Raw genomic sequence first — 5,548 nt, forward strand, 5'->3', positions numbered from 1 at the left:
AATTTTTTCATTTTTTGTAGATACAGGGTCTGGCTGCATTGCTGAGGCTGGTTTCAAATTCCTGACCTCAAGCAATCCTCCTGCCTCAACCTCCCAGGTACCCAGATTTAATTATAATTTTGATAAATGTCAGCAAGGAGAAATATAGAGTTCTTAGAGAGCCCTATCCCTGACCTAGGGTTGAGAGTGGGGTCAAAAACCTTCCCCCAGAGAGGGATAAACTACAATATAGAAACAAGGGAGAAGGATAAAGGAGAAGGGAAAAAGTTTTATCCTGTTTTATTCTGTCCTATCTAATTCTCTTCACAGACATATATGTTTAATGTTAACATCAAGAGCTGGGTTTTGTGGAAGGGACATGAAGCTTATAAAATTCTGGGAAGGGAGTTCTTTAAGAAAAAGATTGTAAAAGTATTTTAGCATTTTTTTTTTTTTTTTGCTTTTTGAAAATCATTTAATTAATGATCTTTAAAAACAAAGTAGCTTAGCTTTTATAAAGCTTTAGAGATATGAAGGGCCTTACGCACATGTTGCAAAGCATAAGCTTTATCATCTTTACGGCAAGTTTGCTTCAGGTGATCCTTCTCATTTATAGATGAGGAAACTTGAGGCATTGAATGATGACATCAGTGTTCAAATACACATCTTTCTGATTCTACAATCGATGCTTCTAACCACTCTATTTGTCAAAACAGTACTTTAGCAAAGTCAGAAATTATATGAGAAGCTTAGGCCTGATAGTGTTAACATTTTATTTATTTTTCTGTTTATCTCAACACAACTCAAACAATTGAAATGAAATATGTCTTAAATTGAGTGCCTTTCTAGAAGGATGTCATAAAATACAATAAAGTTCACATAAAGAGCTAATGAGAAGCAGAAAAATCATCTTAGGGTGAGGGATGGCTGAGGAAGGGGTTGTAGATTCCAGGAGGCCCTGGGTAACGGAATCTTGCCATATAAACATGCCCCAGGGCAGACAGGTCCTGTGAATTCACAGAAACTCAGACACTCACTTCTGCACGCTTAACAACTTTTTGAACCACTCCTTTTCTCAATACCCTGCAGAAACACCTTTCTCATAATTCAAGACGTGCATTTGCAGTTCTGTTTCTGTGCTCTATCTTATTCCAAATGTTAGTTTATCCTTTTTCACAGATACCAACCAAGCTATCTTACTTAATGTAGCTTCATGGTAAGTCTTTATTTCTGGAAGTGTTTAAATCTCACTTTGCTCTTTAAGACTGCCCGTAGGTTATTGGCTGCTAGTTTCCAAATATATTTTAGAATTCATTTGTTAATTCTCATTCTCTCCCCTCCCCACACTTTTGATTGAAATTTTTGGAAAAATTCCATATACACTTGAAAAGAACGTGTATTTCTGCAGTTAATGTTTGCTAGGCCAGGTAGGTCAGTTGGGGTAATCTCGGTCAAACCATCTATGACTCCTTGTTTTATTAGGTGCCATCAAGTATTATGAAATACAATTGTAGCTTTTCCTATTTTCCATTTTGTTTTTGTTAGGTTTTGCTTTCTATATTTTAAGGCCGGGCTATTGTGTGTGTATATGCATTTAAGATTTCATATCTTTCTGTTGAAACGGCTCTTAGGATCATAAATGCCCCCTTTAATCACTAACCATACACTTTGCCTTACATTTTAAAAATTTTCTTAGTGTATATATGGTATATATTTTTACGGCTTTAATTATTTATGTGATTTTACATATGGGGTATATCTTTTAGAAGCTACACACACACACACATTGGTCTGACAATCTTTTTTTTTTTTTTGTTACCCATGTTAGAGTACTGGGCATCATAGCTCACAGCAACCTCAACTCTTGGGTTTAAGTGATTCTCTTGCCTCAGCCTCGCATGTTGGGACTACAGGTACCTGCCACAATGCTCGGCTATTTTTAGAAATGGGGGTCTTGCTCTTGCTCAGGCTGGTCTGGAACCCACAAGCTCAGGCAATCCACCCGCCTGGGCTTCCCAGAGTGCTAGGATTACAGGCACCAGGCCTACTCACAGACTTTTGTTGAGATGCCTCCTCCACTCACATTTAATATAATTTCAGATATATTTGTGTTTAAATCTACTATCTTACTATTTTCATTTTTATTGTCACATTGTTTCTTTTCTTGTTTCTTTTCCTTTTTGTTTCATTTTAGATAAATCTTGCTTCAAAAAATTCTTTGTTTTCCCTTCCCACTAACTTTTCAATTACATTACTGTATTCTTTTACTCTTTTTAAAAATTTTACATATTTCTTTTTAAATGTCAGAATATTTGGGGGTACACATGTTTTGTTTACATACTTTGTTTTTGTATAGATGGAGACAAAGTTAATACATGTAAATGTGCCCTTCATCCAGATACTGTGGGCTGTGCCCAGTGAATTTTCTTTTGCTCTTTTTAATGCTTTTTTTTTTTTTTTAGAGCTGCGCTGTCCAGTACAGTTACTGCTAGCTAAATGTGGCTGTTTAAATTAACATTAGAATAAGTAGAGGTAAAATTCATTCACTTAGTGGCACTAGCCGCATTTCAAATGTAAAGTAGCCACATGTGGCTGAGAGTTATTGCGTAGGAGAGTACAGATTATGGAACTTGTCCATTATTGTAGAAAGTTTATTTAATAGTGCTTATCTAGGGATTACTACTTATATTCTTGACTCATTACAACTTACCTTAAATTAGTACTGTTTCTATTTATAGGACAGTGCAAGAACACACAAAACTTTAACTCTGTTTGAAACTCTGTTTCATGAAATTTAAATATTTTATCGCCAGGTAGCATTGTTTTTATGGTTCAAACAGTCGATGTTTATTCAGAGTTTCTCAAATATTCATCCTTCTTTCAGCACTCCTCCCTGCCTAATCTCCTTTATTCCTGTCATCGTTTTTTTCTACCTGAAGACTTTTCTATTGCGTCTTTTCTTACAGGACTGCTGGTCATGAGCTCTTTATTTTTGCCTGAAAATACCTTTATGTTAAATTTATTTCTGAACAACAGTCAAGTATAAATTCCAAGCCGACAAGTATTTTTATAGAGCACATCAATGATGTTGCAACCTTGTCTTCTGGTTTCAACTTCATGAATATAAAACTTTTCATACATTCTATCTATTCTTGCATCGTTTTTGATAAATGGTGTGTTCTTATAATTTGTAAATTTCAAATAAATATTTAAATTTTTTGACATCAATTTGTATAACTTTTATATCGGTTATCTATGAATGCTTAATAAGCTGCCTGAAATCCTAGTCACTTAAAACAACTGCAACCTCTTAGCATGTTAATAATTGTACAGTTTGGGCGGGACTCACTGGGGGAGCTTGCTTCTTTCCCTGGCACCAGAGTTTAGAGGTTTATCTATAGGACAAGCTAACTGGTGTTTGTTGAGAGCTCAACCGAGGTACAGGCAAAAAGACTTTGATTCCTTTTCCTATGCTCCCTTTCAAGATCTTCTTAGACTCACCCTGACATGGCTGGGGTTCTAACAACTGATATACCAAAAGAACCATCCAGAAACTTATGATATTTTGGCACCTAGCCTCAAAAATCACACAAATCTATTTAGATTCAAGAGAGGAAATAGGAACTACATCTATTAATGAAAGGAATGTTAAAATTATTTTGGAAGGCTGGCATGTGAGATGGAATATATTTGAGCCATTTTTAGAAATGCACCAATACCGTTTTACTATTTTTTCTTATAATTTGGCTAGAATCTTTGCTGAGATTTCCCCCTTAAAACTCTAGGTAGTAGTGATTTGTACCACCTGACAGGTTTTTTGGTTACATCTTCCCAGAGCTTTATTAATTTAATTTTATTGTTTTTCAAAAACCAGATTTTGAATTCTTAAGAATTTCTCCATTGTGTGTTTCCCCCCTTAATTTCTGTGTTTATATTATTTCTTTCCTTATCACTCTTTTTGCTTCGTATGATTCAGACTGTAGCATTTCTGCTTACCTCTCTACAGTCTCACTACTGCCTTCTCTAGCCACGTGAGCCTCCTGGCCACAGTTCATGATTGTCAGATGTGTTTTCCCAGAGGTCTCACAGGTTCTTCCCTCCTAAATATTCACACAGCTTTTACCTTCGCACCGCAAATCTTTGCTCAGGTGTCCCCTTGTCACGGAACGCTGTCTTCATCACTCTTAAAAATAGAAATCTGCCCTCAGTCCCTGTGTTCTCAGTCATCCTTTCTTTCTCTGCCTTTTATATTTTCGTAAAATCTATTGTTTTCTGTAATGCCATAAAGTTTCCTTGTTTATTTTTATTGATCCTTTTGTGATTCTTTATTCCAGCCTAAACTCCTTAAGTAAAAGTGTTTGTGCTCATGTAGCCCAAGTTGAATAGTTGAATAAATATCCCCTTGTAAATCGTTGAAACTAATATTTTGGCCTTGCAAACATCTTCTCACAGTTGTCATTACCAAGGAAGAACTCAAAGCTGTTGGGCCAGGCAGATGTATAATACCCGAAGTCCTGGCTGACGTAACTATCTAACGTACCTACACCCTGACTTTATAGAATTCTTAAGGCTGGAATTTCCTCCTGCCCTGAATTTCTGCAGCATTCGTACTGTAGATATAGATTCGTAATCTACATTACTCAATTTTACACTGAAATTTTTACAGTGTTTTTTTGCATCATACATATATTGCACTAAATATATATATACACACACACACAACGTTCATAAAGGTCACTATTTTAAATTGTACATGAACTTTATGGACACTGTATATATAATGCAATAAAATATATGCTATATATGTGCAATAAAATATATGCTGTCTATACGTATATAATTAGAGTTTGGTCAGCGTTAGAGTCTCACAAACGTTTTTCAAGTCTCTCAGCTGTCATCATTTATGTGAGTGGTTTGTAAAGGCTCTTACAGAAGCTGGTTGGCATCGCAAACCCTCTGGGTATTTTCCATAGAACATCTCAGCCAGCCGGAGTGATGTTGGTGATTTTCAAGAAGCTCATCTGGAAGTTGCTCTGAAACTCACATCTGCCCAAGTATTTGCCCACAACTGCATCCAAAGCATAATGGCTGCTGCTTCTGTTCCTGCTTTCAAATCTCACGTGAGTGTTTCTCGTTAGAAGGTTCTAAAACTCAGAACCATATGGGGAAGGGAATTCTAAAGATGCAGTTGCTGGCTTCTCTGCCGAGAAGGCCTTAATGGGAAAAGCTGTGCTCTCTCTCTGGCCTCAGACAGCCTAGCAAATAGTTTTTTCTTTTGTCTACATAAAAAAATTGTTTAGGGAAAGCTACGATAAAAAAAGTCATAATATTCATATCATATTAGTTTTTTTGTGATATAATGGAAATGTATGTACTAAATGAATAACAATCAAATATATATGTATCTATAAGCATTTCACAAAAATATTATAAAATCATTTTCCATTAATAGACTGGACAAGATCTTTGCGTCTATAAACAGTAAACTTTCCCTTTGCAGATATAAAAATCAGGAAAGAGATATCATAAACCAAGGAGAAATTCGTTGAGGCTATTAACTATGAATAAT

Source organism: Otolemur garnettii, unplaced genomic scaffold, assembly GCF_000181295.1.
Source record: "Otolemur garnettii isolate 467f Iridium unplaced genomic scaffold, OtoGar3 scaffold00032, whole genome shotgun sequence".
Lineage (NCBI taxonomy): Eukaryota > Metazoa > Chordata > Mammalia > Primates > Galagidae > Otolemur > Otolemur garnettii.